Here is a 27714-nt window from a genome sequence, read left to right on the forward strand (position 1 = left end):
AAATTAGCCAGGCGTGGTGGCGGGCGCCTGTAGTCCCAGCTACTCAGGAGGCTGAGGCAGGAGAATGGCGTGAACCCACGAGGTGGAGCTTGCAGTGAGCAGAGATCGCACCACTGTACTCCAGCCTGGGAGACAGAGTGAGACTGTCTCAAAAAACAAAAAACAAAAAAACAGGAATGGCTTCCCTGGGCTTGAGCTGGGGACCGGCAATGACTACAGAGCTCTTCCTGCTGCTGCTTCTACTTCTGCATTTCATTCAGCTCCCTAAATCTGTTTCAACTCAAGGTCAGCTCAAATCTTATCCTGTGATCTGAATTTTCAGGGTTCTTAGTGGGCGTGTGTTTGGAGGTAGATATACCCCACCTCACACTTTGGGAACTCACAGTTTTTTGATTATCTTACAGAGTTTGCAGCTGCAAGCCACTTCTTTCAAAGGGTCTGTGAATTCTTTCCTGTTTTTCTTGTATGTTATTGTGGTGGTTCTTGAAGCAAAAGTTCACAATGAGTCTTCACACACTGTTCTCTCCGTCCAGGTGGGAGCTACATGCTCATTCTGTCTCCTATCCATCATTTTCCAAATAAAGTGTATTTTGGTTAATGTAGTATGCCTTAAAAAATGTAATGCTATTGCAACTTAATAGACTACATTATAGTGTAAACATATATTTTATATTCATTAAGAAGCAAGAAAAAATGTGACTCATTTTATTATTATATTCATTTTCCTTTGGTGGTCTAGAGCTGAATCCACAATATCTCCAATATATGCCTATATAGGTATAATAAGAGGGAGAAAATGTTATTCAGAATTTCCAGATAGTCTGCCTGGAAAGGGCAGACTATCTGGACTGAGCTGCTTCCTAAAAAATCAGTATTTGCAATGAGAGAAGGATGGGGAATACTAGAATCTCTATTCTGCAGGGGTGTGTTGGGAGAGCAATTTCTAGGGGAGGAAGTGAAATAAAGACCAGTGGCTCAGATTCTTTGTAGAAACTCTTCAAGTTTCAGTAAAACTACAGAGCTCCTATATTATCACAAATATGACTGGACTTCTAAAATGGAAAACAGTAAGTCCATGTAGTGATTCTTGAAGTCTACTTTACACTGCAAGTTTTTTCTGCCTCTTGCTTAGATTACTGCAGCTGTGTCCTGAGAAGTTAGTATCCTTTGTTCATCACCTTTCTTTCCCTAAACTGTCCTTACTCAGCTGCCAAACTGATACTTCCAAAGTATTTTTAAAACTGTGCCCTATTTTTAAAATAACAGGTGGTGACTGTTGGTTGTATTACAATGGAACACCAAACTTTGTGTCACGACGTGCACGGGGCTCTTTGGCGATGATGTCCCAATATAGCTTTCTAAGTTTATCACCTGTCATTCTCTCCTCTAAACTCCGCAGTGAAGCTTTGTCCAAGCAATGACGGGCTTGCTGACATTTCCCAAAGGAAACATGCTCAGTCATGCTTTTGTCTCTCTTTGTTCACACTGAGAAACCTGTTGTTTAGTAACTCATGTCAGAAATATCCCTAGTGAAAACTTCAGCTGCATTAAGGAGGAGAAAACGATGTTAGAAACTAAGAGTCAAACACAGATAATATTGATAGTATTGATACATTTAATTTTTTAAGTTTGGTTATAAGTGTTTACACATTATTTTTTAAAAAAGTATAAAAAGGAGTATTTTCCCCTAGTTTCTTAGGTAAGAGTTGGAAGCGGAATTGGCTTCATTAAATCATATAATCAAAAAAGTAGCATCATAAATCCAGATTGGAAATCAGTGTTTCCAACATTCCTATTAGCTATAGTGTCTTACTTTTTCTGTATAGCCATGGCAACCAGTACTCTGCAAGTTATTTAGGTATAGTTCACATGGGGTCTCTTTTGTAGAAAAGCTGCAAGCAATTTGTTTTCCTTATAAAATGAACTGAGTGAAATGAGATTATACAATATGAGACTATCAAATTGTATTATGTAAATGCAAATAAAATAAAATATATTAGCTCTAAAGTGCCACTGGGTATTAAGAAGAGCCTAATGGGATTTACATGAATTCTCATAAATAAATCTCCTCAGGTTACCCAAGTCCTCAGATATGAGGCAAAGGACAGTGAACTGCAATCTTTGAAATTTTATGAGATCATGGTATTCTTTGACTATTTTACACAGAAATCACTTAATATCATTCTTCACGGAATGATGAAAGGTTTTAAGATCGTTGCTTCAGTCATCAGTATTTAGTTAGCATCTAAATTTTATTTGACCCAGTTGGTTTTCACTGGTTGGTAGATAAGGTAGGTCATTCTGAGAACAACATTACATAGTCAAATTCATGCTGGGTTGTTGTCACTGAAAAATGAAAGTAATATTCTCTTTTATTTAATGGGAAACTGTGGATAAAATGTAACCCACTTGAATTAGAGCTTCTATGTGGTAAAAGATTATAGTGCTTAGCCTTCTGCATTTTATTAAGCAGTCAAGGTAAGAAGGTTATTTAGGCATTTGAGTACTGAAATTGGAACACTGAAATCTGAAGTAACCTTTTTGTGCCCCCTGAATAATTTGCATAATATAAATCTTATTTCTTAAAGCTTTTCTATTTCTTTTAAGGGCAATGTTTAGATTTTAGATTTTTGTTTGTTTCCTGCCACTTATTTTTACTGTGATCTACTACCTTCATCAGCATGTATGTAAATTTATGTGTAATATATACCTAGTGTATCAGTTTTAGAATCAACCTTTTTACAGTTTTTTGTTACTGTAGGCAGTGGTGTGCTGGTAAATATGTAACAACAAAATTTCTGGAGGCAGAAGCCATGATTTGTAATATATGCCAATTTCCATTGTGCAAATATTTCCACCAGGGCTGATTTCAGATTATCAGAGTGACATCACTGAATGCAGAATTGGAAAGAGATGTGCAGGAACACTACTATATAGTATTTCTGCTGTACCGATACAATAGGCATAATGTCGAGAGCATGTGTAATAGTAAAATGTAGCAACATAATTAGAAGGTGATGCTTTTTGAGTATTTATTACCTTTGTTTTTGATAAGATGTATTTCATTTCAAATTAATATAATTTAATTTGTAAAAGTGGCTGTAACAACGAGCTCACACAAGATTCTTGACAATTTAACAACTTCCTTGCACATCCAGGTCTAAATGTGGCTCCAGCACATTGCCAATTGTGCACAATGTACCGTGGTATGGAGTTCAGACAAGGCTTTGAGTGGTTAAGCTTTGAATATGTTTATAAATCTGTCAGTTCCTTTCAGAAATCAGAAACCAGAAAATTAACTAAATGAAGGAGAACTGCCTCCAGTCCATTGTTGAAACACATAAATGATGCATTATCATTCTTTGATTCTCAGATGTCCTCCCTTCCCTCTATGTGAACATCTCTGAAATTTGGATTCATTTTATAATTTAGATACACAGTTTCTCATGGCTTATTTTACTTTGCAGTATTTTCCTACGGTACCTAAAATAATGGTGCATCTCAACAAGTTACAACATCTTAGATTTGACAAAATATGGCACTTTAAAGTATGAGAAATTGCTGATTTTACTAAGACACTGCTAGATTATTTTTTTTTTCTTATTGGCAAATGCAAGAAACTACCTTCAGGCTCCAGGAGCTGAGTATCTTAGCATTAATTCAAAATATCTACATACTGCGTTAGTAAAAACGAGAAAGGCCAGATCTATCAAACGAAGGAAATTGACATTAAAATGTTCTAGCTCTTAAAGATAAAACTATCAGATTCTGAGAAGAAAATATTTTTTTTCTCTTCATTATAGCTTCGGTGTTAACATCCACTGTGTGAAGAATGAAACGTGCTGGTCTGTTTCTCGTAGTAATTGGCAAAATATTTTCTCTTCATCATAGCTTCAACATTAACATTCACTGTGTAAAGGGTGAAAGATATATTGATATCTTTTAACGTTCACTGTGTAAAGAGTAAAGCATGTATTAATATCTTTTTGTAGCAATTGGTTATATGCACTATGTGTTTTAGAGATGTAAATAAGGGGTTGTTAATGCAGAAAAAACCTAGAGGTGACATTTGAAATGTTACCTGGGTATTCAGACCCAGAGAGATAGAAAGTTGCCTTCAGTTCATTTCTGCTGCCAAATCATTCCATCTTCCAACTTTAGTGAAAAACCATGTTGTATTCAGTTCAAAGCAGAGAAACAAATAGTTCTGTTGTCTCCCTGCACATGGCCTGCTGGGGCAAATCAGTTTACCTGCATCATCTTCACACATATTAATGGAATGAAGGTAGGAAAAGCAAAACAATGGTGCTTTTCTCGTGGAGTTTGTTAATTTTTTTCTTTTAAAATAGAAAATAATATTTATGTAACATTTTCCTGTTTAAAACTTTCTCTATATTTAGTGAAAATATTTGAAAATGACAGAAAAGTTTACAAATAAAATGAATATCATTTTTCATAATTTCATGATTGCATAATTCCAGCAATCAGAAATCAAATTTTATGCATAACTTTTTTTTGTGAATAGATCTGATTTTTCTAGAGAAAAATTATTTTAAGTGATATCATGTCAAGAGAATGTACATTTATAAGGCTTTTAAAGGCCTTTAGGAAATTAGATGAGTTTATCCTAACAATGCTACATGAGAGTGCCTATTCTTTTGTACCCATATTAATGTCACTTCTTATCACTTAATTTGCCAAGTTAATAGCAAACAATGGCACCTCATTGTTTTAATTTAATTCGTGTCTATTTGATTATGGATGCTTTGATTTATGAGGCTTTGGTGCTTAACCTTTGATTAAGGTTGGGCCGCCTTGTATATGTTTGTTAGCTTTCTGTGTTTCTTTTATGAAGAGCTTATATCCTTTGTCCACTTTATTTTTGAATGCTTACATTTTACATGCCCACGTATAAAAACACCTCTGCTTAAAGAATAAATGTTCTTGCCATGTAAATTTCAAATGTTCCTTCCAAAACATAGGTTTTTAAAATTATAAAAGTAATAATGCTCATGTTTGAAATTTTAGAAACTATGAAAAGTATAGAGACAAAATTAAAAGTCACAATAATTTCTCTTTGTCATAGATATAATGTTTATGTTTCTCCAGATTCATAGGTTGACATCCTAACCCTCAGTGTAATGGTATAAGAGATAGGGCCTTTGGGAGATAATTAGGTTGTTGGGGCAGAGCCCTCATGAATAAGATTAGTGCCCTTAAAAAGGAAGATGGAAGGAGACCCCCTGCCTCTTCCACTGTGTGAGGCCTCAGTGAGGAGGCACTATCTATGAATCAGGAAGCAGATTCTCACCAGACATGGAATCTGCCAGAACCCTGATCTGGACTTCCAGCCTCTAGAACTGTGAGAAGTTTCCGTTGTGTAAATGCCACCTCATCTATGGTGGTAGCAACCCAAACTGACTAAGACACTCTTTCTTGATATAATTATTGTTTACATTTTGGGGACTTTTCCTTTTGGCTTTGCTTTTGCACTGTCACATACACTCTCTACTTACAAATTCAAATTTATATAGTATGTTTATATCCTCATTTTTTAGTTAATATCAGAATATGACATTATAAAAGTGATATATGCATTTCTTAGTTTCAGTTTCTCCAAATGCTGACCCCAAGCCAAGGACTTGAGTGTGTATGTCAAACACATACATGCAAAACAGGCAAATCCAAGGCCTAGTAGATTCGATGGTAAAGATCCAATGAGTCACTCTTAGATTTAGACCATTTATTACTTGCATAGCAGTAAAAAGACGAATAAGCCACAAGGCCATGCCCTTGATCCTTGTCCCACACTCTGAAGCAAAAGGGGCCAGATGACTGCAACACCACTCCTAGACCTCCATCTAGATGGGCACAGGTAGGTTTATGTTCTTCAGCTCTGTTCTGGTGGGGCTGGAGTGGAAGATCCATATCTCACCTGAAGTGCGGAGGGCATGAGAAATTGTCCTGTGATGGTCAACAGGGAGCTGAGTGGGAGGTGGCCTCATATCCACTCCTTACAGACCTCCCATCCTCTCATGTTTCAGACAGATGACAAGATATTCCTTAAAGACTCTGAGTAAGTTATGGTTCAAGCCTGTAAGATTGCCAGGTGCCACAGATGAGCTGTTTGCCTACATCAGGTGGTTTATATAGAAAGTGACCCAGGAAGCCAAAGTAATGAAATGGAAAAAGTAAAATATGGAAGGGAAAAAACAATAAAATGTGCATGAATGAATGTGTCATTGTTGTGGGTGACTGTGGCTCAGTCCCAGTGGGAACCCTCCTGAGGAACAGTACAGACTGTGCCTCAGGCGTGTGAGGGGACAGGAAAGCTGGAATGTTTATCCTCCTGCTCTGTCCCTCATTGGTGCTGGCTTGCCCATCATTAACTTTCCAGCTTTTCCGTGGGAAGTTGTGCATGTGGGTTAAGCAAGGTCCAAAGAAGCCTGAGAAAATCCTTGGTCAGAGAAGTAGAGAGACACAGGCCTTAATGTTGGGATCTGTCAGTAGTTTGGGAACTGCCCATTGAAGCTGCAGGTGAACTGGGAGGTAGGCAGAAAGGCTGCGGGAGGCAGAAAGAACATTGACCAAAAACCCAAGCATTTTAAAGAAAGAAAAATAACATTAATTCCCTTACTATGAGATAATTCTATTAACATTCCAATCATATTTCTCTGCATCTTCTTCAGTAATTAGATGATACTGTGTATTCAATTTTGCATTGTTTTTATCCCCTGTACTATTTTATAATAATTTACTCACTATTATAAGTGCTTTGTAAACATATTTTTCCATAGTGATTAAAGCTGATTTGGGGATAGCATACACATAGAACAGAATTACAAAAGTGACACAGTAAGTTAAAGGATTATTGTTCAAAAACTTATGTGGCTATTTCGTTTAGGTGATTAGTTAAGAGAGAGGATGCGAGGAGGTAGCATAAAAGGCTTCATGGTGAAAAATAATTTTAAGCTGGATGCTGAAGGACTAAGCAGAGAATGACCCAGACGTTTAAGAGTTATCAGCTAAATTAGACCTCAGATAACGGTATGAGTGCCGATTCTGAAACATGATTAAGCAAACTCTATTAAGAGGCTGAGGTAGGCAGAATAATGCCCCCCTCCCCCCACCCCACGAAGATGTCCACTTCCTAGTCCTTGGAAATTGTGAATATGGCAAAGGGCAATTTAGGTTGCAGATGGAAGCAAAGCTGCTTATAAGGTGACCTTAAGTTAGGGAGAGCAGTCTATATGATCAGGTGGGCCCAATCTCATCCCCAGAATTCTCAAAAGGGGAAGGTAGAGGCGGAGGTGTTGTCAGAGTGATGACAGAAGAATGCAATCTGTCATTTCTGGCTTTGAAGATGGAGGAAGGCCCCCTCACCCCCACCCCAAGGCCCCACCCCGAGGTCCCACCCCAAGGAAGGACCCCCACCCCCACCCCATGCTTTTTTCCCTAACCAAGAAAGTTTTGTGTGCTCCTCTGTTCCCATTGTTAATGCTCCTTCACAGCCATGTTGCATCTCTGTTGTCTGGGTATTTATTATCTTTCCTCTTATTCTACCCCATTTGTCTTTTCTTCCACATTCTAAGAGAGGTACTCAATTTTGACTTCCATATCTCTAATTTTATTTTCTGCATTCGATTACATTTAGCTTTACATTTTTATGTATTCCTGTAAGATTTTCTTGTCTTACCCTTTCCCCGACCTATCTTGTGACTCATATTCTGTAGTCTTCTCCCCCAGTTTATTCTACTTATGGGTTTTTACTCTTGGTGATGGAGGCTTTTCTTTCTTTCTTTCTTTCTTTCTTTCTTTCTTTCTTTCTTTCTTTCTTTCTTTCTTTTTTTTAAAAGCATCCTATTAAAAGATTTACAGAGTTAAACTCTTCTTGTTTTTATTCCTGATTTTTGTGTAAGTCATTTTTAGAGGCCTGTGCTTTCTGTCACTTATTAAGATGATGTTCCTTGCCCTTTGTTATGAGTAGTTTTTCATTGACTGCTGTCTCCCACTTTACTTTTCTCCCCGCTTGTTTTTTCTTTCTACCTCCTGGAATTTGTTTGAGAGATATATTCTGCTGTAATATTTATGAATAAAATTAATTCATGAGATATTCTTGGACCAACTTTCTATCCAAGAGGTAATACAGAGAAGTAAAGGATGTGCAACAAATAATGTGATTAGTTGATTTGGTTTGGGAAAGACAGGATGGGTGGGGAAGAGAGACTGCAGAGAAGAGATTTAAACTGTTGAACATGTCTCAAAGGTTCACAAGTGAATCGGGAGATATAAACTTCAGGTCCAGTATGAGTAAAGATACTGAATGTGTCCGTCTGAACTTCAATTAGAACTTCTAATTCTACCCTGCTTATTTCTTTTATTCTATATTTTCCATCTACATGTACCTCTAAGCTACATTATGGGTAACTTCTTCAAATGTATCATCTAATTCATGAATTCTGCTGTTTGTCCCACCCATTGTGTTTTTTGATTTAAACAGTAAAATAAAACTTGTTCCTAAAAGTTCCACTAGGTTAAAAAACACTCTGCCTGGTCACTTTTGGTCTCAGTGATGGCTCATTTTTGTGATGACATCTTCTGTTTTTGTAGACATGTTATACATATTTTATAACTTTTATTCTGACAAAGTAAATATGTAAAGTGTCTAGGAATTGCTGCTTATTTTTGCTGACACTCATGATGGCTTGTTTTCTTGTTGGAATGATAAACTTTAATCGCGAGTTTATATTTGTTTGAAATTATTCTGTGAGCATCCTGGGTGCCTAACTAGAGAATGCTTTCCTGATCAGAGGATGCGTACTTCTCTCTGCCCAGCACAACCAAGCTAGGACTACTTTAGTGCCCTTCATGTAACTTCAGATTAAAGAGATCATCTTAGATCGAGCTCCCTATATTGGGCAGGTGCTTCTGTGCCCTACAATACATGTGAAGACATTAGAAGCACTGAGGAGCTCTTCTGTGCACGGGGTTGTGTATCAGCATCATGGATGCTGGTCTGCAGGACTTCACAGTTGGAGGGTAGTTTCACAAGTTTCAAGTTGTTTACTATTGTATGAGGAGTTCTGTTTTTCCTTGATAATCTGCTATTGCATTATGTATCTTTACTTTTCTCTTTCTCCTACGTACTTGAAATACACTTTTTTTTTGTTTTTTTTTTTTGAGACATAGTCTCACTCTGTTGCCAGGCTGGAGTGCAGTGGGGTGATCTCGGCTCACTGCAACCTCCACCTCCCAAGTTTAAACAATTCACTTGCCTCAGCCTTCCACGTAGCTGAGACTATAGACATGCACCACCATGCCTGGCTTATTTTTGTATTTATAGTAGAGATGGGGTTTCGCCATGTTGGCCAGGCTAATCTAAAGCTCCTGACCTCAGGTAATCTGCCCACCTCGCCTCCCAAAGTGCTGGGATTACAGGCGTGAGCCACCACACCTGGCCTTGTGTTCTTTTTCATTTTATCCTCTACTTGCATTTTTCCCCTATTATAATATAATCTCTTGCTCTTTTCTAAATGAAAGTTATTTCATCATATTTCGAGTGTCTTTATACTAATTTGAAAGCTTTTGTCAGACTATTTCATAAAACTAATCTTATAGTGATTTCCTGCTCCTATGTTTTAATGTTGTGTCTGATTTTAATTTTGTGTAGACGTTTTGTTCAACTCTCTCTCATGTTTTCTTATTCCCTGGGTACCTGGCCTAGAATGAGATTTTCATTATCATTTCAGGGCTTCTGTCCAATGACTATAGAATATTTCGGAGACTCTGTGGCCCACGGGTCACAGAGTCCATGGGTAGCTTGATTCTTTTATTATTCTTTAGATTCTGTCTGTGACCTCTTGCCTCTCTAGTCTCAAAGCTTACTGAAAACTTGAGCCACAGGTGGTAGTTGGTAGCAGTTTTAATTTAGCTGCCTTTCTGAAGACCGCTTCTGTGGCACCTCCAATGCCTTTCTTCACACAGTGAGCCAGGCTACAGTTCCCCTTTTCACAGGGAGTACTTTTCACTCTCTTAAATGATAGGGCTGAACTTCTGCCTGCTTTCAGATCCAGAGCTCGGTAAGGCCAAGGCTTCAGTTATTATTGCTTTGCAGTTTTGTTCTATTTTAACTAAAGAGAATGTTTATTGAAGTTTTGTGTCTGACTATGTCTTTTTGGATTTTTAATAATGCATCATTTTTCTGTGTTTGGAATACAGATGGTTTTACCCAAGTGTGAACTCATACCATTTTGACCAGAGCTCTTACTTTTGCTTTAAAAACCATTATTAGACTGTCAGTATTTACCTACAGCATTTGGTGTGATTATACATGAATTTGAGAGTAAAATTATATATTTTTTTGTGGTAGATATGTAACAAAGTTAACATATTACTTTACCTTGGTCTGCTTGGTGCCTGTTGAGTGCTGTCCTGGATTTGCTAAAGCCTTGATTTGCTTGTGCCTTTTTAAGTAGCATAGGTATAGACCCCAAAGATGAAGCTTCTTTCTGATCTAATAGTGGTGCTTTAGGGGAGCCTGAACAGTTTCTTCTCCCTTTGTTTTGTAAGTAATGTCCCATCTTCTCCTCCCCAACTGAGTAAGCTATTGGAAAGGAGTTGATTTGGTTTAGTTAGTGTGGCTGGCTTGGATATCTGAGTCAATGCCACTTATGGATAGTTGTACTTTCAACACTTTCTCTGTTCAGCCAGTGAGAGCAGTGCACTTTGGAAGAAATCAGGTTTAACCACATTTCAGCATTCAGCAGGGAATACTCAGAAGCCTCTTTCTTGTTATTGCTGTGCAAGAATACCCTGTAGGAGACATTTGGGTGGTGCTACCTCTTTGACCTTCAGCCTCCAGGAGATGTGTGCTGCCTTTCAGATTCATTCTTCTCTTGGAAGCCTAGAGCTTCTCCCCTGGTTTACACATTGCTACTGCAGCGTTTTTCCTTCTAGAAAGGTTTTGACACTTTTCTGTTGTCCTTTCTATAATACCTATTTACTTTTTGCTTGACAGGGTCTCCTATTGTTTCCCAACTTAAGCAGATTCTTTTTTTGTGAGGTTCTCTCTCACACCGTCTTACCTGGGAAGAGTGTTGCAGCGGGAGAGGGATGGTAAAAGGGTTGGAGTACATCCAATAGCATCAGTATTACAACATAAGAGCAAACCTTTTAATAGTTTGGAAGTGTTTCCCCATGTATCACCTTTATCTCCTCTATTCATCTCAATCTCCTTTGATCCTCAGAATTATTTGAATCAGGAAGAGCAGCGTTATTTTCTCTATGCTGCAGAGAAAAAGTGACTCAGTGGAATCACAGAGCTGTTAAATGACTGAACAGGGACTAGTGTCCTACACTTGTTCTAGCAATATTTGCTGAGATGTAAGCTGCACAAGGTGGAGCTCCTTTATACGAAGGTGATGTCCTACAGATAGCACAGACATAATTGAAAATGGGTCATTTTCTCAGTTTCTGAATGAATTTCACCTGTTTGCAAATGGACATAACTTTGAAACTGGCAGGTACATTTATCTCCTTTACGTCTCTCTGTTCTGGTGGTGCTTGGCCCTTGATCATAACCTGGAGTGAGAGATGATGTGCATGTTTCTGCCATTTTTCATTATTTTGTGAATGCTTTTATGTTTGAAAATTCTATCTAGGGAAACTGTAGAGTAACTTCTTGCATCAAGAGCCTGTGAACCATTTTGTCAGGTAAGTATTTACTGATACACTCATTCACTCAGAATTTTTAAATATCCCTCAATAAGTGCCTTTTAGTGAGGCTTTAACTACTTGAGGAGTTTGGGGAGTTTTTCTGCTCTTACAAAAGAGCTGGTGGTAAGAAGAAATAAGATATCAAGCCATGAAAAGACATGGAGAAACCTGAAATATTGCTAAGTAAAATATGCCAATCTGAAAAGGCTACATACTATAAGATTCCAGCCATATGGCATTTTGGAAAAGGCGAAGCATCGAGATAGGAAAATGATTGATTGGTGGTTGCCAGGTGCTCATGGGCAGAGTGGGTGGGATGAATTAAGTGGAGCATCAGGCATTTTCAAGGCTCTGAAACTATTCCGTATGATACTATGATGGTGGACACATTATGCATTTTTCAAAAACCGTAGAACTCTACAACACAGGGTGAAACCTAATGTAAAATACGGATTTTGGTCAATAATAAATCAACTTTGGTTCATCAGTTGTAGCAAATGTGCCACACAAATGCAAGACGCTAATAATAGGGGAAATTGTTTTTGGAGGAGGAAAGAAGGTATATAGGAATTCTGTATACTTTCTCCTCAATTTTTCTGTAAGTCCAATATTGCTCCAAAAAATAAAGTCTATTAGTTATATATCAAACAAAGCTAGTGTTCCTTGTGACCTGCAGTGTGTCTGGAGACACTAGAAGTACTAAGGAGCTCTTCTCTGCAACAGGCTTTGTATTCTTTGGAGAGACAAACTCTGTATATAACTCTGTATATATTTATTACGTTTACAAAAAAACTCCGTGTTTGGAATCACCTCTGTTAGTTCCCCTCAACCTTCTGAACAATTTCCTTTTCTTTAATCTGAAATATCGCTAATCTTGATCTTAGCTCAAGGGTGAATCTTAAAGGCAACGTGAAATTCAATTTCTTCAAATATGACTTATGAGACTGACACAAGAATAAAAACACTCAAATTATTATTTTTTTGTATTTAGCCCATAGGCATTTTAACATTCATAAATCATAAATAACCGCAGTTAAACATCCAATTTTGCAGGGCTCAAGTCCTTTAGAAAAACTACAGTTGAAGAAAAAACAATTTCTTCCCGGGGATGTATTTATTTCATTTTCTGGTATCCAAAACTTATTACAAATGCAGTAACTACAGTTGTGCAAGAAAAGAGGCTACTTTAAAATTTATGTGAATAAAAACACAAGGAATTAAATGTTTTATATCCAGCTGGATATAAAACAGGTAGCCTTCTCTGCACTAAAGACATTGTTGGCAGAAGCAAATAATAATATAAAGGTTATGCCTTTCTGCATTCTCATCTCTTACATGATATTTAGTCCTTTTCACTTTTAATTTGAATCAGCAAGTACACTAAAACTGCCATGCAGCAGAACATAGCATAATTAGCCAACAAGGAAAAGAGTGAAGATTTCCTGGCAAGCATTGCACACACCAACCTTCAAAATTACTGGTTATGTTGAGCAATAACCAATGTAGTTATATATATGGACATTATGTACAGGGATTTTATAAGCAATATCTCAGAGACTAACTCTGTTATTAAACAGGGGCCAGAGCTCCAGAGTGGTTTTAACTGAGAAGTTTTACTGACTGACAGAAATGGGCTAATCTTTGTTTATTGGAATTTGTTTTGTAATTTTTGCAAGAACATAATCCCTTTTCTGAAGAAATTATTTCTTGACAGAGGTTGGACAAACTGTGGCTCTTGAGCCAAATCTAACCTACAGCTTGTTTTTCTATAGCCCATCACCTTCTTTTGTACAGCTTACTAGCTAATAATGGTTTTTATCCTTTTATGGCTTTAAAAAAAAGTAACAAAGACCATATATGGCCCAGAAAGCCTATAATAGTGCTATCTGGTTCTCTACAGGTTTGCCAACACTTGCCTTAGAAGACAGAAGCTAGTAGGTTCAATTCATTGCACCTTGTTTCCTGTAACTAGCTCGTCTCTGTTGCCTTCAACACAAAACAGCTGGAATAATTTAAAGCATTTTTACCTCCTTTACTGAAGAACTTTTACTGTGTTCCTATTGTTTATATTGTTAATAAAATATTTCAGTTGTTCTAATAACTAGCATCTGCTTCTCAGTCCAAGTCCTAAACAAAATAATAAATAAGATAATGGGGTGGTTGATGAAGGCCAAACCTCACTTTTATCACTGCTAAAGATTGTTTAGGGGCATGGCTTTGTGTAAGGGCCAAAATAACTCTTACCTCCTGCTAAGCAGTGTGGGACCGGAGCAGAATTCACCATGTGAGGAACACAGCATGGTATGCCTCTGCAGACAGCCTCTCCCAAGAAAAAGGAGGGCCTAAGAGACCTGACCATTCTCAGTTAATTTCTAAATTTGCCAACTACACAGATCATTCCTCCTCCAAAAGGAAGAAATAAGTAAATGGGTAAACAGAAGCCACGGATCAAACGCTTTCAGTGCTTGATTCTCTCTGGAGAAAAACTGAGTTATAGGGAAACGGTACTTCTCCCTAAAATATTCAGCTATAAATCCTGAACTTGGCCTGGAAGGGATGTTGGGAAGGGTCCTTTTTGCCCCAGTGTACCTCTCCAATTTAACCTCTCATTATTCTCCTTTGCTTCAGCATAAAACGATATTAAATATTCTTTGCTAGGGCTGGTCTCTGCACTTTGACTCTTGTTATATTCCTAATTAGTGATGTCCTTCTTCTGTAATAACTATTCATCCTTTGTATAAAACTCCATTGCAAAATTTACTTCTTCCAGGGACTCTTTGCTGTTTTCCTTTTTTATTCTTTGTTGTTTAAATTGCACAACGGTTTGTACTATCTTCTATTGAGCATCATTCCATTTCCTGAATTTTTATTTTTATATGGTAGCATGTTTCAGGAACAAGATTCCTGGATTAAGGATTAGCAGTTTCACAGCTACCATTTATCTAGCACTTATGTTCAAGGCATGATGCTAAGTGCTTTTCACACATGCTCTCTTTTAATTTCATAGCAGCCCTGAAGAAGTAGATCATAAGTAGGTGACACACTTTGAAATACAATATGCTGTTCAAAAAAAATGAGAGCTGTTATTTAATAAGGTCGTGGATAAGTTTCTTAAGACGTTTACATATATTTATTTATGTCAATAAATTTTAAGGTTCCCAAGGAGTGGGTTGTGGCTCCTCCTGTGTGGTTTTCATTGCATCTAGCAGATTATTCTGAATAAAAATAAATATTGATTTATTTTTATTTCTAGTACTATAAATTAATAATAAAGGGAATAAAATTAATTCTAACATGTTATGCAAACCAGCTAGAAGTTAATGGTGTAACAGAGGAAAGAAATAAAAACTTGAAAATAAAAAATCAGTGAACACTGTAGATTTTTTCTTCTTTAACTTGTTAAAATGCAAAATGAAAGAATAATAAAATGATTTTTCATACTCTCCCATCAAGATTCAATAATTTCAACTCATGTTTCATCTATATCCCACCCACCTCAGCTTAATTTGAAGAAAATTCCAGATATTCTATTAGTTTATCTGTGAATGTTTCCCTATATATTTGTAAAAGATAAGGTTTCTTTTTAAAGCAATGTGACCATTTTATTGTCTAAAAAGTTAATAATTCCTGAATATCATCAAGTATCCAGTTATTGATTAAATTTTTCCAGTTGTGCATGATTTATTTTAAGGTTATTTTGAATCAGGATCTGAATAATATCTGTACAGTGTAATTGGCTGACATACTGCTTAAATCTTTACATGTTGCTTCTCCATCTTCCCCCACCTTTGTAATTTGTTTTTTAAGAGAAACTGAGTTGTATTACTTTGATAGATTCTCATAGTGTGGACTTTACTGATTTCATCCCATAGTGTCATTTACCATGTTTCCTTACTCCCTGTATTCTTGCAAAGATGGTCATATGTAGAAGCTTGATCAGATTGAAGTTCAAATATTTTATCAGGAATGTTTGTGGTATTAGTTACTTCTTTTTTTTTTTCTTTATTATTATTATTATTATTATTATTATACTTTAAGTTCTAGGGTACATGTGCATAACGTGCAGGTTTGTTACATATGTATACTTGTGCCATGTTGCTGTGCTGCACCCATCAACTCGTCAGCACCCATCAACTCGTCATTTACATCAGGTATAACTCCCAATGCAATCCCTCCCCCGTCCCCCCTCCCCCTCCCCATGATAGGCCCCAGTGTGTGATGTTCCCCTTCCCGAGTCCAAGTGATCTCATTGTTCAGTTCCCACCTATGAGTGAGAACATGCAGTGTTTGGTTTTCTGTTCTTGTGATAGTTTGCTAAGAATGATGGTTTCCAGCTGCATCAATATCCCTACAAAGGACACAAACTCATCCTTTTTTATGGCTGCATAGTATTCCATGGTGTATATGTGCCACATTTTCTTAATCCAGTCTGTCACTGATGGACATTTGGGTTGATTCCAAGTCTTTGCTATTGTGAATAGTGCCGCAATAAACATACGTGTGCATGTGTCTTTATAGCAGCATAATTTATAATCCTTTGGGTATATACCCAGTAATGGGATGGCTGGGTCATATGGTACATCTAGTTCTAGATCCTTGAGGAATCGCCATACTGTTTTCCATAATGGTTGAACTAGTTTACAATCCCACCAACAGTATAAAAGTGTTCCTATTTCTCCACATCCTCTCCAGCACCTGTTGTTTCCTGACTTTTTAATGATCACCATTCTAACTGGTGTGAGATGGTATCTCATTGTGGTTTTGATTTGCATTTCTCTGATGGTCAGTGATGATGAGCATTTTTTCATGTGTCTGTTGGCTATATGAATGCCTTCTTTTGAGAAATGTCTGTTCATATCCTTTGCCCACTTTTTGATGGGGCTGTTTGTTTTTTTCTTGTAAATTTGTTTGAGTTCTTTGTAGGTTCTGGATATTAGCCCTTTGTCAGATGAGTAGATTGCAAAAATTTTCTCCCATTCTGTAGGTTGCCTGTTCACTCTGATGGTAGTTTCTTTTGCTGTGCAGAAGCTCGTTAGTTTAATTAGATCCCATGTGTCAATTTTGGCTTTTGCTGCCGTTGCTTTTGGTGTTTTAGACATGAAGTCTTTGCCCATGCCTATGTCCTGAATGGTACTACCTAGGTTTTCCTCTAGGATTTTTATGGTATTAGGTCTAACATTTAAGTCTCTAATCCATCTTGAATTAATTAATTTTCGTATAAGGAGTAAGGAAAGGATCCAGTTTCAGCTTTCTACTTATAGCTAGCCAGTTTTCCCAGCACCATTTATTAAATAGGGAATCCTTTCCCCATTTCTTGTTTCTCTCAGGTTTGTCAAAGATCAGATGGCTGTAGATGTGTGGTATTATTTCTGAGGTCTCTGTTCTGTTCCATTGGTCTATATCTCTGTTTTGGTACCAGTACCATGCTGTTTTGGTTACTGTAGCCTTGTAGTATAGTTTGAAGTCAGGTAGCATGATGCCTCCAGCTTTGTTCTTTTGACTTAGGATTGTCTTGGAGATGTGGGCTCTTTTTTGGTTCCATATGAACTTTAAAGCAGTTTTTTCCAATTCTGTGAAGAAACTCATTGGTAGCTTGATGGGAATGGCATTGAATCTATAAATAACCTTGGGAAGTATGGCCATTTTCATGATATTGATTCTTCCTATCCATGAGCATGGTATGTTCTTCCATTTGTTTGTGTCCTCTTTTATTTCACTGAGCAGTGGTTTGTAGTTCTCCTTGAAGAGGTCCTTTACATCCCTTGTAAGTTGGATTCCTAGGTATTTGATTCTCTTTGAAGCAATTGTGAATGGAAGTTCATTCATGATTTGGCTCTCTGTTTGTCTGTTACTGGTGTATACGAATGCTTGTAATTTTTGCACATTAATTTTGTATCCTGAGACTTTGCTGAAGTTGCTTATCAGCTTAAGGAGATTTTGGGCTGAGACAATGGGATTTTCTAAATATACAATCATGTCATCTGCAAAGAGGGACAATTTGACTTCTTCTTTTCCTAACTGAATACCCTTGATTTCTTTCTCTTGCCTGATTGCCCTAGCCAGAACTTCCAACACTATGTTGAATAGGAGTGGTGAGAGAGGGCATCCCTGTCTTGTGCCAGTTTTCAAAGGGAATTTTTCCAGTTTTTGCCCAATCAGTATGATATTGGCTGTGGGTTTGTCATAAATAGCTCTTATTATTTTGAGGTACGTTCCATCAATACCGAATTTATTGAGCGCTTTTAGCATGAAGGGCTGTTGAATTTTGTCGAAAGCCTTTTCTGCATCTATTGAGATAATCATGTGGTTCTTGTCTTTGGTTCTGTTTATATGCTGGATTATGTTTATTGATTTGTGAATGTTGAACCAGCCTTGCATCCCAGGGATGAAGCCCACTTGATCATGGTGGATAAGCTTTTTGATGTGTTGCTGAATCCGGTTTGCCAGTATTTTATTGAGGATTTTTGCATCGATGTTCATCAGGGATATTGGTCTAAAATTCTCTTTTTTTGTTGTGTCTCTGCCAGGCTTTGGTATCAGGATGATGTTGGCCTCATAAAATGAGTTAGGGAGGATTCCCTCTTTTTCTATTGATTGGAATAGTTTCAGAAGGAATGGTACCAGCTCCTCCTTGTACCTCTGGTAGAATTCAGCTGTGAATCCATCTGGTCCTGGACTTTTTTTGGTTGGTAGGCTATTAATTATTGCCTCAATTTCAGAGCCTGCTATTGGTCTATTCAGGGATTCAACTTCTTCCTGGTTTAGTCTTGGAAGAGTGTAAGTGTCCAGGAAATTATCCATTTCTTCTAGATTTTCCAGTTTATTTGCATAGAGGTGTTTATAGTATTCTCTGATGGTAGTTTGTATTTCTGTGGGGTCGGTGGTGATATCCCCTTTATCATTTTTAATTGCGTCGATTTGATTCTTCTCTCTTTTCTTCTTTATTAGTCTTGCTAGTGGTCTGTCAATTTTGTTGATCTTTTCAAAAAACCAACTCCTGGATTCATTGATTTTTTGGAGGGTTTTTGTGTTTCTATCTCCTTCAGTTCTGCTCTGATCTTAGTTATTTCTTGCCTTCTGCTAGCTTTCGAATGTGTTTGCTCTTGCTTCTCTAGTTCTTTTAATTGCGATGTTAGAGTGTCAATTTAGATCTTTCCTGCTTTCTCTTGTGGGCATTTAGTGCTATAAATTTCCCTCTACACACTGCTTTAAATGTGTCCCAGAGATTCTGGTATGTTGTATCTTTGTTCTCATTGGTTTCAAAGAACATCTTTATTTCTGCCTTCATTTCATGATGTACCCAGTAGTCATTCAGGAGCAGGTTGTTCAGTTTCCATGTAGTTGAGCGGTTTTGATTGAGTTTCTTAGTCCTGAGTTCTAGTTTGATTGCACTGTGGTCTGAGAGACAGTTTGTTATAATTTCTGTTCTTGTACATTTGCTGAGGAGTGCTTTACTTCCAATTATGTGGTCAATTTTTGAGTAAGTGCGATGTGGTGCTGAGAAGAATGTATATTCTGTTGATTTGGGGTGGAGAGTTCTATAGATGTCTATTAGGTCTGCTTGCTGCAGAGATGAGTTCAATTCCTGGATATCCTTGTTAACTTTCTGTCTCATGTTAACAGTGGAGTGTTGAAGTCTCCCATTATTATTGTATGGGAGTCTAAGTCTCTTTGTAAGTCTCTAAGGACTTGCTTTATGAATCTGGGTGCTCCTGTATTGGGTGCATATATATTTAGGATAGTTAGCTCTTCCTGTTGAATTGATCCCTTTACCATTATGTAATGGCCTTCTTTGTCTCTTTTGATCTTTGATGGTTTAAAGTCTGTTTTATCAGAGACTAGTATTGCAACCCCTGCTTTTTTTTGTTCTCCATTTGCTTGGTAAATCTTCCTCCATCCCTTTATTTTGAGCCTATATATGTCTCTGCGTGTGAGATGGGTCTCCTGAATACAGCAGACTGATGGGTCTTGACTCTATATCCAGTTTGCCAGTCTATGTCTTTTAATTGGAGCATTTAGTCCATTTACATTTAAGGTTAAGATTGTTATGTGTGAACTTGATCCTGCCATTATGATATTAACTGGTTATTTTGCTCGTTAGTTGATGCAGTTTCTTCCTAGCCTTGATGGTCTTTACATTTTGGCATGTTTTTGCAATGGCTGGTACCGGTTGTTCCTTTCCGTGTTTAGTGCTTCCTTCAGGGTCTCTTGTAAGGCAGGCCTAGTGGTGACAAAATCTCTAAGCATTTGCTTATCTGTAAAGGATTTTATTTCTCCTTCACTTATGAAACTTAGTTTGGCTGGATATGAAATTCTGGGTTGAAAATTCTTTTCTTTAAGAATATTGAATATTGGCCCCCACTCTCTTCTGGCTTGGAGAGTTTCTGCCGAGAGATCTGCTGTTAGTCTGATGGGCTTCCCTTTGTGGGTAACCCGACCTTTCTCTCTGGCTGCCCTTAAGATTTTTTCCTTCATTTCAACTTTGGTGAATCTGGCAATTATGTGTCTTGGAGTTGCTCTTCTCGAGGAGTATCTTTGTGGCGTTCTCTGTATTTCCTGGATTTGAATGTTGGCCTGCCCTACTAGGTTGGGGAAGTTCTCCTGGATAATATCCTGAAGAGTGTTTTCCAACTTGGTTCCATTTTCCCCCTCACTTTCAGGCATCCCAATCAGACGTAGATTTGGTCTTTTTACATAATCCCATACTTCTTGCAGGCTTTGTTCATTTCTTTTTCTTCTTTTTTCTTTTGGTTTCTCTTCTTGCTTCATTTCATTTATTTGATCCTCAATCGCTGATACTCTTTCTTCCAGTTGATCGAGTCGGTTACTGAAGCTTGTGCATTTGTCACGGATTTCTCGTGTCATGGTTTTCATCTCTTTCATTTCGTTTATGACCTTCTCTGCATTAATTACTCTAGCCATCAATTCTTCCACTTTTTTTCAAGATTTTTAGTTTCTTTGCGCTGGGTACGTAATTCCTCCTTTAGCTCTGAGAAATTTGATGGACTGAAGCCTTCTTCTCTCATCTCGTCAAAGTCATTCTCCATCCAGCTTTGATCCGTTGCTGGCGATGAGCTGTGCTCCTTTGCCAGGGGAGATGCGCTCTTATTTTTTGAATTTCCAGCTTTTCTGCCCTGCTTTTTCCCCATCTTTGTGGTTTTATCTGCCTCTGGTCTTTGATGATGGTGACGTACTAATGGGGTTTTGGTGTAGGTGTCCTTCCTGTTTGATAGTTTTCCTTCTAACAGTCAGGACCCTCAGCTCTAGGTCTGTTGGAGATTGCTTGAGGTCCACTCCAGACCCTGTTTGCCTGGTTGTCAGCAGCAGAGGCTGCAGAAGATAGAATATTGCTGAACAGCGAGTGTACCTGTCTGATTCTTGCTTTGGAAGCTTCCTCTCAGGGGGGTACTCCACCCTGTGAGGTGTGGGGTGTCAGACTGCCCCTAGTGGGAGATGTCTCCCAGTTAGGCTACTCAGGGGTCAGGGAACCACTTGAGCAGGCACTCTGTCCCTTCTCAGATCTCAACCTCCATGTTGGGAGATCCACTGCTCTCTTCAAAGCTGTCAGAGTCGTTTGCGTCTGCAGAGGTTTCTGCTGCGTTTGTTATTGTTTACTGTGCCCTGTCCCCAGAGGTGGAGTCTACAGGGACAGGCAGGTTTCTTTGAGCTGCTGTGAGCTCCACCCAGTTCGAGCTTCCCAGCAGCTTTGTTTACCTACTTAAGCCTCAGCAATGGTGGGCGCCTCTCCCCCAGCCTCGCTCCTGCCTTGCCGGTAGATCACAGACTGCTGTGCTAGCAATGAGGTAGGCTCTGTGGGCGTGGGACCCTCCCAGCCAGGTGTGGGATATAATCCCCTGGTGTGCCCGTTTCCTTAAAGCGCAGTATTGGGGTGGGAGTTACCCGATTTTCCAGGTGTTGTGTGTCTCAGTTCCCCTGGCTAGGAAAAGGGATTCCCTTCCCCCTTGCGCTTCCCAGGTGAGGCGATGCCTCGCCCTGCTTCAGCTCTCGCTGGTCGGGCTGCAGCAGCTGACCAGCACCGATTGTAAGGCACTCCCCAGTGAGATGAACCCAGTACCTCAGTTGAAAATGCAGAAATCATGGGTCTTCTGTGTCTCTCATGCTGGGAGTTGGAGACTGGAGCTGTTCCTATTTGGCCATCTTGCTCCGCCCATATTAGTTACTTCTATTAGGAATTTCTGTTTGTTTCTTTTGTGATGTTAGCTGCCATTGGCAATAACTGGCTAAATCCATTAACTTATTAAGAATTACAAAAAGGTGGCATTCTAATTTATCATTCCTTTATTCGCTAGAATACTTCTGTAAAGAGAAGTAGCGCTGCATTAGCTATTTGGCTACTTTGAGATACATTTATCTACTCTGAGGTAAATGCTTAATTCATTCTTTTGACCATTTGAGTTAACTATTTTTAAAAATAATGAATTACTTCTCCAACATTTTTCAAAGGTGACTAACAAGATTCTTTTTTTGAAGAATCATTATGAACTCCTGAATCTAAATATACAGTGAAGTGTTACTTAACAGTGGGAATATGTCCTGAGAAATGAATTCTTGGACATTTTCATTGAGTGAACGTCAGAGTATACTTATGCAAACCTAGAAGGTATAACCTGCTATACTTCTAGGCTACAACTCTGTACAGCATGGTACTTTGCTAAATACGATATGCAATTTGCACTACGATGTTACCATGGCTACAACATCATTAGGTGATAGGAATTTTTCAGCCTCGTTATATTATTATGGGACCATCATTTTGCATGCTGTCCATCATTGACATAAATGTCACTATATCACATATGACTATATTTGATGTGTTTCAATTTGTTATAATAGTGATTATTGATTATTATTTTTGGAGATATGGCCTTTCTCTGTCACCCAGAGTGCAGTGGCACGATCATAACTCATTGCAGCCCCAAACTCCTGGGCTCAAGCGATCCCATCACCTTAACCGGCTGAGTAGCTGAGATTACAGACATGCCACTGTGCCAGGTAATTTTTAAAGTTTTATAAAGACAGTGTCTAATTATGTTTCCCAGGCTGGTCTGGAACTCCTGGCATCAAGTGATCTTCCCACCTTGGCCTCCCAAAGTGCTGGGATTACCGACGTGAGCCACTGTGACTGGCCTACAATATTTTTAATGCTCAAATATTTTGGGCAAAGAGAATGTCAAGTAGGTTTCTGAACCCTTTTAGTAATTTTGATAACTTTATTACCTTCTAGTATGACATTTTCCAGACTAATATTGAACATTTTCTTGCTAAAACCTGAAATCAGCCATCTTTCTAAAGTTCCCTGGTTTCTTTAAGTGGAAAATAGAATACCATCATCTCAGTAATAGGATTGTTAATTACAACTAGGTTGGTCACTGTGTGTAGGCTTATTCAGACTGTTGAGTTAAAAAGTTTTTTTAAAAAGATAAAATCCATCTTGTGTGTGTATTAATAACTTCCAATTCAAATGCAGGACTAAACAGTATTTGTTACCTCATCTAATTTGCATTTGTATCTTGCATACTAATTTTTCTTACAATTCAGACAACTGTCTTAGAATAATATCAACACTGTGACCAATTATATGATTACTGGAAGCAGATTTATTTTTAATGGCTTTTTCTGTCCTGAAAGTAAATCTCCCTAGGATTGAGCAACTAAATAATTCCTTTTTATATAGTTACACTATCAATTCAAGAGTTAGATTGATTTATTTCAATTTTTAAGGAATTGGGTTTTTTATTATAATGTTCATTTAGTTTTATTATTTACATGTTTCCAAAATCAACTCTACAAAAACAAGATATGTCCAAAAAAATCAAGCTTCTATCCTTGTGGCCTCCGGCTTACTTCCTCCCTATTTTATGGGTAACCACCAAAATATTTTAAAGTCTATCCTTCCATTGTTAAGTAAATATGCATATATATTGTACATTTGGATTGCCCTTTACTTAGATAAATGATGGAATAATTTACATATGTTCTCTACCTTGCTTTGTTTTTTGCTATCAAATGTAAACTGGGAATCACTACATAAAAAAGATACATTTCTTATTCCTTTTTATATCTGCATAGTATTTCATTGTATGAATATTCCATGGTGTATTCAATCAGTCTGCCATTGATGGGCATTTCTACTTTTTTGCTGTTATTAACGATACTGCCATTGATAGCTATGTAAGAAGTCTTTTTGTTTTTGCTGAGGTATCTTTGGGGTAGATTTCTGAAAATAACGTGCTGGGTGAAAGGCTAAGTGAAGTTGTATTTTTGATTAATAGTGTCAGATTCCTCCCTAGGGGGATTTATATACTTTGCATTCCTCCCAGCAATAAGTGAGAGTGTCTGCTTGCCCATAGCTTTGCCAATGATATATGCGAATTTCTTTTTGAGTAAACTGTCTTTCCATTTTTTTTCCTTTCTTTCTACACCTAGAAGCTTTCTCTACATTTAGGATATTGGTCTTGCATTATATAAAAATTTTAAACGTATTTTCCCAGTATATTGTTTACCTTTTTACCTGGCTTAGGTTGTTCAATGTTTCTGTGCCATGAGAATATTTCTGTGGAATTTATCAATCTCTTAATTACATTACTTAATTTATGTCATAGGGAATTTTTCCCCACTTCAGTTAAGAAATTATTTACCCATGCTTCCTTGAGTACTTTTATGATATAATTTTTAGGATTTTAAATCTCTGGGATTTATGCTATTGTGTAGTTGAGGAATTGATCAAATTTTGTACTTTGTCTTACAACTCTAATGATCACAATGGACTGTATTTAAATGTTCATCATTTTCCTCATTGATTTTTTTTGGGGCTACTTCTCATTATACTCTAAGTTTCCGTAAGTTATTAAATCCATGTCTAGATTTCCAGCTCTATTTTGCTGGCTTGTATGTCTTTTTAAACATCAACATACTTCTATTGAAGTTTTCTAATATGTTTTATTATCTAAGTGTGCTAGCTCTCCTTCATAGTTCTTTTTCAGGGTTATTCTGACTAATCTTGCTTTTTTTTTTTTGTTTTTTTTTTCCATTGCCTTTTTATTTTATTTATTTTTTTAAATTTTTATTTACTTATTTATTTTTAGACAGAGTCTTATTCTGTTGCCCAGGCTGGATTGTAGTGGTATGATCTCGGCTCATTGCAACCTCTACCTCCTGGGTTCAAGTGATTCTCCTGCCTCAGTCTCCCGAGTAGCTGGTATTACAGGTGCGTGCCACATGCCCAGCGAATTTTTGTATTTTTAGTAGAGAAAGGGTTTCTCCATGTTGGCCAGGCTAGTCTCTAACTCCTGACCTCTGGTGATCCACCTACCTCAGCCTCTCAAACTGCTGAGATTACAGGTGTGAGCCAACATGCCCGGCTCCATTGCCATTTTAAAAACAACTATCTAGCTGCAGGAAAAAATTGTATTTTTATTGGAATTGTATTATATTTATATATCTGTAAAAGAAAAATCTGAGTCACAATAAAATTTTAAGGAGTTTATGTGACTAAGTAGCAATTCATGAATTGGGAATCAACAAACTCAAAGAGGTCTAGTGCTCTGATAACAAAGTGTCAGAGGCAAGTGTTTATAGGGTGAATAAGGAAGCAAAATAAACAGATTGATTGCAGTCATAAAATTGCCTTTTTCAGTTTACCATGTTGGAAAGCCTTTAATCACATAACCGTATGTTGTTGGCTGCTTATGACTAGCCGAGGTTAAGTTTTGCTGCTGTTTAATGTAAGCATGATCATTTACAGCATTTATCAGAAATGACCCAAGTTAAGTTTTGCTTGGGTTTGGAATTGTGTTACTTTTATAAATCTGTAAAAGAAAAATCAGAGTCACAATACAATTTAAGGAAATTTATTTGAATAGGTAGCAATTCATGAATTGGGGAGCAACAAACTGAAAGAAGTTTAGTGTTCTTTTTTAAGCAAGGTTCAGGCTATTTTTAAGGTCTAGTTGGTTTGTTTGCTTCAGAATTTTTCAGGTTTGGTTTACATTTTAATTTTGCTTTAACAAATCAAATTAGAAAAAAAGTTCTCCTTTACAATGTTGGGTCTTCCTATTCAAGAATGTTATGTATGCTCATTTGTTCCAGTCTGGTTTTGTATTTTTCAGCAATATTTTATAATTTTCTTTGTAGGTTTTGGGCATTTACATTTACTGCTAAATGTAGGCCTTGGTCTGATTTCTCACTGTCCTTCTAACCTACTCTCTTCCTTACCTTCTGCTTTTGTAAATGGAGATATCTTTTTCTTTGGTTATTATTTTTTTTAACATGTGAGTGTATAAATGAATGCTGTGTATTTTTGCATGTTGATTTTATAACTTGCTATTTTCTAAATTGTCTTATGTTTGCATTATTTTCTGTCAACTTTGGGAGTTTGACAGTTGTGTAATTATATCATCTGCAAATAAAGATTTGATAGTTCTTCTTTTTCTCTTTTTTTTTCTAAGATGGAGTCTCACTCCAGGCTGGAGTTCAGTGGCACAATCTTGGCTCACTGCAACCTCTGCCTTCCAGGTTCAAGTGATTCTCCTGACTTAGCCTCCCAAGTAGCTGAGATTACAGGCGAGTGCCACCACACCTGGCTAATTTCTGTATTTTTAGTAGAGAAGGGGTTTCACGATGTTGGCCAGACTTGTCTCGAACTCCTGACCTCAGATGATCTGCCCACATCGGCCTCCTAAAGTGCTGGGATTACAGGCATGAACCATTGTGCCTGGCCTCATTCTTATGCCTCTAATTGCTTCCTCTTGATTTACACCTCCAACAAAGTATTCAGTAAATCATGAAGAAGGGGGGGACTTTTTTAACTTGTTTCTGATTTCATTAGGAAGATCTCTAGTGTTTCTCCTTTGAATAATATGCTCTCTTATTTCTTTCAGAAAATATTCATCAATTCTTATTTTATTGAGTATTATTATAATGAGTGGGTGTTAAAATTTGATTTTTCTGAGTCTATGGAGTCAATTATATAATTTCTTAATAGAATGCATTGTGTTAGACTCCTGGGAATCTTAGAATAAACCTACTTATTCATGAGGTATTTTTATGTGTTGTTGTAATTTTGGGTCATATATGGTTAATAGTTTTGCAGAGATGGCCATAGTGAGACTGGTCTATAATTTTCTTTTTAGATGTAATCCTAAAATGTAGGTTTTGTTGTTACTTCGATATGGCAAGGTCAATAGATTAGGAGACGACTGCCACTGTGAGTATGGGCTGCTATGAGTATGTTTGTCATACTCATAGATCCCAAGTGGAGGGAGCATGGGGGTGCCAAACAGAAAAGTATGGGGGTCTATCAGGAGCTAGAGGGAGGAGGGGATAATAATAGCAAGAGCTTTTACTGTAACTTGTAGCACTAGCATTGGCTAGTGTCAAAAATAAAATAAAATCAGGTTAGAAAAATTTTAAAGTATATTGTCAGATGGTAAGAGAAAGTACAGATTGCAATCCAGGAGACATGAACCAAATGGTAAGAAGTTCTGCTGACAGCAGTTACAGTACAGTTTATAAAGCATAAAGGAGGAAATATTTTGACTTTTTTTCTTTGCAGTTGGCTGTTATACATTAACATTCTTTTTAAGGTAAACAGAGCTATTTAAGCTGACTTATCTGTATCTGATTGGTTCAATTTCACTGAATCAGGCTGACAAGGAAAAGTTCACATTCTGTGTTTTATGATTAGAGTTAGTGTCAGGGAAATCAGAATGGCTTATGTTTTGGCTACATGGTTATGGGTAGTTAGCCTTGGGGTATATCTGAACTGAGGCCTCCATTTTAATTTTTTTTTTAATATACTATCAATAATTTCAGCAGGCCCTAGGCCATACAGGTTCTCCCTAGTCATCTGGTAGCTGAGCCTGAGGTGATCAGGCAGGTGGATAATGGCCCTGAGTGTGAGAACCTAATAAAGGAAGTGGTTGCGGTATTAGCTCTGAATAGTTGGTTTGCATTTAAAGGATGTGCTGCCCTATGGAC

The 27714-nt window shown here is 37.5% G+C and overlaps 1 pseudogene; it reads left to right on the forward strand.

The window, feature by feature from the left end:
- Positions 1–209: 209 nt before the first annotated feature.
- The window catches only part of LOC102138512 (ATP synthase F(0) complex subunit B1, mitochondrial pseudogene), a 117077-nt pseudogene continuing 89572 nt past the window's right edge, over positions 210–27714 (forward strand).

The sequence above is a fragment of the Macaca fascicularis genome, chromosome 12, assembly GCF_037993035.2.
Source record: "Macaca fascicularis isolate 582-1 chromosome 12, T2T-MFA8v1.1".
NCBI classification, from domain to species: Eukaryota; Metazoa; Chordata; class Mammalia; order Primates; family Cercopithecidae; genus Macaca; species Macaca fascicularis.